The sequence below is a fragment of the Phodopus roborovskii genome, unplaced genomic scaffold, assembly GCF_943737965.1.
Source record: "Phodopus roborovskii unplaced genomic scaffold, PHOROB, whole genome shotgun sequence".
NCBI lineage: Eukaryota > Metazoa > Chordata > Mammalia > Rodentia > Cricetidae > Phodopus > Phodopus roborovskii.
In genome coordinates this window covers 6,426,084-6,435,558 of record NW_026125546.1, presented here as the reverse complement: position 1 = coordinate 6,435,558, position 9,475 = coordinate 6,426,084, and positions in this window count along the sequence as shown.

Below are 9,475 nucleotides of genomic sequence, written 5' to 3'. Positions count from 1 at the left end.
ATACCCAGAAACACATTTTACCTGAAACCCTCTCAGGCCACACCTGCTAGGCAACACACACAGTGAAAACCTGTCTTGAAATTTTTCCTTTGGGATGGATTAGGATTAAAGAGTGAGTGACTTCACTAGTCCTAATGTTTAATAAGGAACTGAGATTCACCCCACCCCCTTTTTTTTTTCCTCTGAGACAGAGGCTCACTATGCAGCCTTGGCTGGTCTGGAACACATTATGTAGACGAGAGGCTGTCCTCAAATTTAGAGACATCTGCCTGCTTCTGCCTCTAGAGTACTGAGATTAAAGTCATGTGTCATTATGCCTGGCTTTTTTTGCGGAGGGGGAAGGGCAGAGAGTTTAAATTATATATTTGGCTGGCATATATATTAGTGGGTTTCATTTATTACAGCATTTTTATGTATTTGTCCTTTTTTTTTTGAGATAGAGTCTTATGTACCCTAGGATGTCCTTGAACTATGTAGCTGAGAATACACTTGCACCTCTGATCCTCCTGTCTCTACCTCCTGAGTGCTTGGATTAGAGGCTGGAGCTACTATATCTGACTTGTAAGGTGCTAGGGATTGATCCCAGGGACTTGGTGCATGCTAGGCAAGCCACTCTGCTGAATGAGCCACACCCCCAGCTCCATACACTTTGTTCTTATTCATGCCCTTGCTCCGTCTTCTCCAGCCCTTTTACTGATGTCTCTCCCACCTTCACCTACCTTGAATCCCCTTCTCTACTCTCAGGACATTTGAATGTCATTACCTCCCTTCTCTGCTCCCTCCCTCATCCCTTAAATGTAGTCCTCTTTCTCATCTCTTTTCCTGTCTCCTCTTTGGGGGCCAAAAAAGCATCCAGGAGTGTTTTACTCATTAAACCTAGATTTTTTTTTTCTCTCTCTTTCTCTCTTTTTTGTTTTGTTTTTTGAGACAGGGTTTCTCTGTATTGCTTTGGAGTCTGTCCTGGAATTCCCTCTGTAGACCAGGCTGGCCTCATACTTACAAAGATCCCTCTGCCTCTGCCACCACACCACACCCCCCCCAATGCTGGGATTAAAGGCATGCACCACCAATGCCTGGCTCTAAACCTACACTTTTACTTCAATTTTATTCAGATTACTATGTCATCAGAGAGGCCTAATTGTAGGGTATGGGAAATTTTCATTATAACTTTCCAATAAATCCTTTTATTTTAAACTGATGGTGGTTAATCTCAATCCATTATATTCTCACATGAATTTTGAAACCAGTGTCAGTTCACAAAATGTCTTGCTTGGATTTCCGTTAGAGTTGACCACATGGGGTTAAAGGCCAGAGTTCAAGAAGTCTGATGTATGGTGGTGATACTCCCCAGTGTTTGGCTGTTTTTATGCTTAAGCTACTCTTCTTTGTAATTTAACTATAACATGAAGATCTATGGTTTTATTTTGAGACTAGCTTTCTCTGTAGTAGCCCAGGTTGGTGTGAGCTCTAACTGTCCTAGCCTTTGACAACCGAGTGCTTCTTCGTAGATGTAATTTTGCTAAGAATCGTAATGTCTTTTGGGAGTCTTAGGCAATCCCCAAAGTGGTCTCTACCCACAGGTTGAGGACGGCTGGTTTAGAGGGACAGGTCACCCCTCAGGAAAATCAGGCACTGGAGAAGAAATAAGATGTCTCCTCCAGCTTCTTAGAGGTAATAACTGATAATCTCTCATGTTTTTCCCCAGCAAATGCGGATGACACAGAGAGCTCAATATATGGTATTGTTTTCCAGTAAGGTAAACACTAGTTACATGTAGCTTTTCCAATGGAAACTAAGTAACAAGTAAGCTCCTCAGTCACAGCCATACTCAGATGTTCAATAGTCACATGTAGCTAGTGACTACCTTATTGAATAGTGTAGACTGTTAACATTTTCATTATGGTATGAACCAGGTTGTTTGAAAACAAGTATCTAAGAAAACAAATTTTTAAAAATAACTGCAAAGTATTCTTTTGAAGGAGTTGCCATCATTACCCAGTGATATGGCTTGGCTGGTAAAGGTGTTTGCTGCCAAGCTGGACAACCTGAGTTCGATGCCTGGCTGGAGAAGGTCAAAGACTGCTTCTGAAACTTGTCCTGTGGCCTCCACATGTGTCCCCCTCCCTGTATGTGCCTACCTCCCTGTCTGCACATGAACTCTCCCCCACAAATGTAAAAGCTGAACTATACAGCCAAATAAAATGCTAAAAATGTATTTGAGAAAGTCTCCATTCTCATGAGCATTAAGTCCTATGGCCAAATTAGATAAGCAAAAACAAGTCCGAAGTGAACAAGTGTTAGTAAAGTTAAAGATACAAAGTAATTTGTTACCTCGCTGAAAGATGTGGGCTTGCAGGTAACCACAGTGCTTGTTCACCAAAAGTGACATCAACAAATCGCTTCCACGGGTGTGGGAAGAACACTGAGCAGTGGCTAAAGCATCCTTGGCACAGAGCACAAACACTAGACTCTGCACACTGGGCATGTGAAAGGAGGAGGATGCTCAGGGCAGCAGGGGAGGAGGCCACGGGGGGCTATAGGGGATGCAGGGGCTGTGGGACGGGAAGGCAGGAACTGAATCTGGTTCTGGAGTGGGTCCTAGACAAGTCAGTCCCGCGGGGCGTCACCTGGGGCCACTGAGGTTGGCAAGGGGCGCACGTGCGTGCAGCGAATGTCTGATTGTGGCGACTGAGGCAGCGCAGCCTTAGTGTGTTCTGCCTCCCTCTGGCAGCGTTTGTGAGCTGGCTGTGGTCACCTGTGGGTACCCGATGGGTGGGCTCTGCTGTCATTCAGCTCCCCAGTGACCACCTCTGACCTCTGTGGGGCTGTTTGCTGCTTGGCTGTCCTCTCTCCTTGGGAGGTCTTGCAGCCTGCCTCTAGGGATCCAAACTGAGCGGTGGGACAGCACATAACTTAAAATCATTTTCTTTGACTAAACATTGAGTGGAATTTGAGCATATACACATTTCCATTAAATCTGTATTTTAAAAGTTTTCTAACTTGTATACAAAAAATCCTGCTTTTAAAAAAATATTTTAAATGTATATATAATTAGGTGACCCAACCTTAATTCTGTCACATCAGAATAGTCTTCCCTTTCGCTCAAATCTATTAGATTCCTTTATGTCCTCATGTTTTCTCACGCACATCCTTAATATCTGGTAGTGGCCAGGCTTTCTGGCTTCTAGTTTTATCTTCCCCAGATTGTTCCCTAAAAGGAATGCTGTCTGAGTCAGGCTTGTTCAGTTAGTGCTGTTCAGTTAGTGATGTTTGATTGTTTATTCCTTTTTAAACAGTATTCCATTGTGTGGATATAACAACTGACATTTGAGCAGTTATGAGTAAAAACAGTTCACAGTGAAAATGGAACCTTTGATGAAACCCATGAAGAAAATAAGGGTAGTGTCAAAAACTTTGAAGGCCCTTCCCTCAAAAGCTCTCAGGGTTCAGAAAGAGGCACCACGAAAAGCATAGGATCTAAGTCTGTGGGCTATGGCAAAAAAAAAAAATCTTCTCACAACACGTTCATTCTATGCATGTTCTCTTTTTACTGTTCTCTATTCTAAGTCTTTTGTCCTAATTGTAATTTCTTAGTTCTAATTCTGTTTCTTCTTTCTTCTTCACTTTCCTACTGACTTAATTTTCCTACATTCTTACCCTTTCACATCTCTATGTTTTCTACCAGCTTTTCCTTCCAGCTACTACCTCTCTGGTCCTCTCTTCCCAAGTCAGTCTCTCTTCTCTTGCTCATTCTGCTGAGCTGTAAAAGTTTCCAGGTGATACATACTTACAATCAGCAATTCTCTGGCTCTAGCCAGGTGCAAGACTAGAGTCCTTTAGGGTCATAGAGATAGATAAAAGTTTTACACAAAGCAGTCAGCCTTCTTTATGGCTCAGTGATTTAAGCTTCCAAGATCTTAAAGGGCAAGGAGATGTTAATTAAGGGGGAGAGAGGCTGAGTTGTTAGGGAAATCTAAGAGGGGGGCATGTGCTTTGTTATTTTCTAAAATGTGAGACTTTCAGAGGGCAGATAAGGTTAATGAGAAGTGTATCTCTGGTGACAATATACCTCATAGCCTTGCTAAATGAGGTCTCTGTCTTCATGAGATAAGCATTTCTGATGGGTAGACCCCCTCAAGTATTCCCTGAACTCTCACTGAGATCCATAGCAGGTTAAAGGAAGCATACCCCAAATGAATGAAAGCTATATATACATGATCCATAGCAAACACAATGCTCATTGGAGAAGAATTTGAGAAAATTCTATTAAAATCAGGAACAAGATGAGCCTGCCCACAGTCTACTCCTATTTAAAATAGTGTCTGAGGTTCAAGATGCAGCAACATGGCATGGGAAGGGAATAAAAAAGGTAAAATGGGAAACAAAGTTAGGTTTTCATAAGAAAACCTAAAATATACCATCAGAAAACTAGTGCTGATAAATATTGTCAGCAAAGTGGGGTATAAAAGATTAACATATAAAATATACCAATGGCACACTGGGAGAAATCAGGGAATTGACAATAGCATTAAAAAAAAAAAAGTTCAGAGAAAACACTCAAAAGATGAAAAAGACCTCCCATGTTAACGGATCAGAATTAATACTGTGAAAGTAACCATTCTAATAATCTACAGACCAATGCTATTCCAATCAAAATTGTTGTGCCATTCTTCACAGAAACTGAAAAAGTAATCTTAACATCGACATAGATGTACAAAAGACCCCAGACATCAAGAGCAAAAATAACACCTGAGGCACTGCTGTGAAGAGATACCACGATCAAGGCATCTTATGAAAGAAAGCATTTAATTGGGGAGCTTGCTTATAGTTTCAGAGGGTTAATCTATGACCATTACATCAGGGAACATGGCAAAAGGGAGACAGATATGACAGCATTAGCTGAGAGCTTACATCTGATGCATAGTAAGAGACAGAAAGGGAAAGAGACTTGACCTGACACACACCTCCTCAAATAAGCGTATACCTCCCAATCCTTCCCAAACAGTTCCACCAACTGGGAGCCAAATACTCATGAGCCTATGGGGGCTGTTCTCATTCCAACTATTGTGGAATATTAGTTGAAGATGCGTTTCATTCATTTATGTTGTGGAATTTTTTTTTAATAATGCAAAGATGTATTGCATTCTTTTATGTTGCTTTTGTTTAAATTTGTGAAGCTGTCTAAATTTTGCCTGTCTAAAACTCCTGATTGGTCTAATAAAGAGCTGAATGACCAATAGCTAGGTAGGAGAGGGATAGGCAAGTCTGCCAAGCAGAGAGAATAAATAGGACAAGGAGAAAAGGGAGGAGGAGAGGAGGATGCTGGGCCAGTCACTCAGCCACACAGCCAGACACAGAATAAGAAGGAAAGAAAAGATATACAGAAATAGAAAGAGTTAAAAGCTCAGAGGCAAAAGGTAGACTTGATAATTTAAGAAAAGCTGGCTAGAAAAGAGCCAAGCTAAGGCAGGGCATTCACAAGTAAGAATGAGACTCCATGTGATTTTTTGGGAGTTGAATGGTGGTCTCCCAAAGTGTAAAGCAAACAAACTATACAAAACCACATCTAGTTTCAAGTTATACCACAGAGCTGTATTGATAAAAACATCATGGTCCCAGTTGGTGGTGGTGCACAAATATAATCCCAGCACTTGGGAGGCAGAAGCAGATCTCTGAGTTCGAGGCCAGCCTGTTTACTGAGGGAGTTCCAGGACAGCTAAGGCTAAACAGAGAAACACCAAATTAAACCAAACAAAAAACCCCAAATCAGCATGGTACTAGCATAAAAATGCATGTAAAATCAATGAAAGAGAAGACCCAGACATGATTCACACTAATACAGTCACCTGATTTCTGACAAAGATGGCAAAAACACAAGTTGAGAAAAGGACAGCACCTTCAGCAAAAGGTGGCAGCAAAGCTGGATGTCTGCACAGGGAAGACTACAGTTACACCCTTATTTCTCACCCCGTGCAAAAAGCAGCTCCAGAAGAAAAAACAGGGAGTATGTACAAGATATGGGCATAAATATGGACTTTCCTAAGTGGGACTTTGGTTGCTCAGGAAATGTGGCCAATGATTGACTAATGAAATCTCAAGAAACTAAAAAGCTTTTGTACAGCAAGGGAAGCGGTCAAGCAAGTGAAAAGATAGCTCTATATCCAACAGTATTAACAGTAAGAGCACCACTCTAAAACAAAACCCCCCAAAAAACAAGTCCCAATAAGAAAATGAGATGCAGACCTGAACAGAGACTTTTCCAAAGAAGTATGTGTGGCTGCTAAACAGTTTTAAAAGTTCAACATAAACCCTATATCTGAGAAATTAAAGAAAAAAGTTCAATGTCATTAGTCCTTAGGGAAATGAATATTAAAACTACTTTGAGATTCCATCTCACACAGGTCAGAATGGCTATCAAAAAGAAATAGGAACAATTGATCACTGATGGTGACAGTGTAGATGGGAGCAGCCTCTGGAGAGATCAGTGTGGAGGTTCTTCAAAATGCTCCAAGTAGAATTTCCATGTAAGCCAGCTGTTCCACTCCTGGGCAAGCACCTTCCAGGGATGTGTGCTCTTGTGTTCACTGGTGCTCTATTCACCATCACCAGGAAATAGAATCAATCCATCAACAGATAAATGGATAATGAAAATGGGATCTGTCCGTCCGCCCATCCATCCATCCATCTATCCAGCCACCCACCCACGCTACACAATAGAATTCTATTCACCTGTAAAGAAAGTTAAACTATAAAAACTGCAGCTAAATGAATAGAATTGGAAGATTATACTAAGTAATCCACACCCAGAAGTACAAATGCCCTATATGTTCTCTCTCATTTGTGAATGCTACACTGAACTATGTTTAACTTGGGATATGTGTAGAAGCCAGGAAAGTAAAAAGGGACCATTGAAACAGGATACCATAAGAAGGATGTCACAACATTGGTGATGGGAAAGTAGAGGGGATGGAAAGCTTTAGGCAGGGAAGAGGGTGGGAATCAAGGGGACATGGGGTAGGTTAACTGAAATAAAGTATGAACAAAAGAGTTATATGAAAATCTATTTGTAAGTCAATTAAAATATGTAAGTAAAAATATGAGTTGTAAGAATATGCCCTGCTTGGCTAGATGCTGCTGCTCCTAGAAGCCACTGGTTATTAACCATAAATGCTAGTGCCAGGTGTGATACATCTCCTTGGACAGTTGGTCAGGGGGCCCCAAAGGCCCCCGAAACAATACAGGGTCTTGCCATACTTCTTGACTGTCCACCAGAACTCAATGGTAAGATCCTATTAGTGAAGACAACACACCTTGGTTGCAAGTCAGAGAGAAACCAAGCTGGGTACTTCCTTCTTGCTGGTTTGCTTTCATAATGATATATTCTATACAGGCTGTAGAGGTAGGAAATTATAAGTGAACATTTCCAGCCGTGAACCCTATGAACTACAATGCCAATCCACTAGTGGCAATGACTGTTAATGGTACAATAAACCATTCTGGTTGGACTGAAGGTCTGCTCTGCAGGAAGGAATCCATGCTCAGTACTGTAAATCCAGTTAAAAAGTTCATGGCTAGGAACTTACAGGAACTCTGGGTGCCCATATAAGATTAGATCTTTCCATAGCCAGTTATGAATTGGAGTAGTCAGGAGTCCACCCTTTCCCTATTGAACTAGTTATTGGACGTTGAAGGATTCTAGGGAAAGGAGAGTCATTATCTTCAGCTGTAAACCCATTGGTGAGTCCATGTTCACAGGCAGTCCTGATCAAACTCAGTGTATCACAAAACAAAACAAAATCACATGAATACGGGAAAGGGACCTGCAGGAAGGAGGGAGATTGACAGGAGTGAGAGAGGTAAGGGTGGTGGAGGTGACAGCAATAACAATGTACTGGATACATGCAAAACTGTGAAAGAATAACTGCATTTTTAAAAAGAAGGTTGTATTCAATATTATGGAATTTGCAATTTGATTGCAATGGAATGAGAAATCCTGCTGCATGGGCATGTGAGGGCATTAACAGGGAGGCTGGCTAAGCTGAGAAGACCCTCCTGCATGGTGAATAGTACACATAGAGCAGTGTTTGCTTGCCTGCCTTCACTTCTTGCTAGTGAGTACATCTGCCCTGTTGCTGCCACTCCTGCAGCTGTGACTCATCACTGCTATCAGAATCCAGACCTTGAACCTTTCACCTTGGACTAAAGACTAGCAGTACTCTAGCAGTCCTCTAGGCCATTGTCACTATTTTTGCGCCATTGAGGGATCCGTCTTCACAGACTAAGCAGTTACTAGGTTTTCAGCTTATCCACTATGCTCACAGCCACTGTTAGACTACCCCACTCTTACTGCATAAGCTATCTATTAATCCCTTTGTAATGTACACACTCGTTTTATCAGTTTTATTCTACAGAACCTTTACTAACATACAGACCATGAGCTTTATTAGTACTAACACACAGTGATCAAACTGATAAGATAAATTTGGCACTGGTATGGCAGGGAGGTAGTGTAGAGCCTGTATCAAGCTACTACCTAAAGAAACAATGGCAAGGACTTCAACTCTGGTGGCTGTGGTACAACCAGGAAGAGAATGGGAAAGAACTCAGAAGACACTGAACTACATGCTATCAATAGAATGTATTCAGTAAGCAAAGAGAAAAGAGAAAAAGTTAAAAACCACTCTAAGATTCAAGCCTGTGAAATGGATATAATCTGACAATGCCAATACCAAGTAACAGTGGAAGAGCTGGAAGGAGGAAACAAATTCTGCCTCCAGGTATGATAAAAACAAAATGGCTTATGGGATATATAAGTGGAACGATAATAACAAGGCCATAGAATTAATAACTAGAATTCAGAGTAGTATTCCTCTGCAGAAAAAAAAAACAATGGAATTTTGAAATTCACACACAAATGGATAGAACTTGAAGAAACCATCCTGAATGAGGTAACCCAGTCACAAAAAGAGGAACATGGTATGTACTCACTCATATATGGATTTTTAGACATAGAACAAAGGATCACCAGCCTATAATTCACACCGCCAAAGGAACTAGGATACACGGTGGATTCTAAGAGATTCATATAAGGTCTCTCACAGAAGGGGGAAGGGACAAGTTCTCCAGAGCACATGGGGAGTGGGGGGGGCAGTGAGGGGAGAGGGAACTATGAGAAAGAGGAGGAGAGGAAAGCACGTGGGACTAGAAAGATTGAGTCAGGGGAGGAATAGAAGATGGAAGAGAGAGAGAGATATAAAGATAGATAGATAGACAGACAGACAGACAGACAGACAGACAGACAGATAGATAGAGAACATAAAAGAGGGAGCCAATATTGGTTTGAAGAGAAAACTGAACCTAAAGAAATGTCCAAAGACCTACAAGACTGACTCCAACTAACAATTTGAGTGACAGTTGAAAGGCTACCATAAATGCCCTTCCCTGATGAGATCAACAACTAACTTATCCACCATCA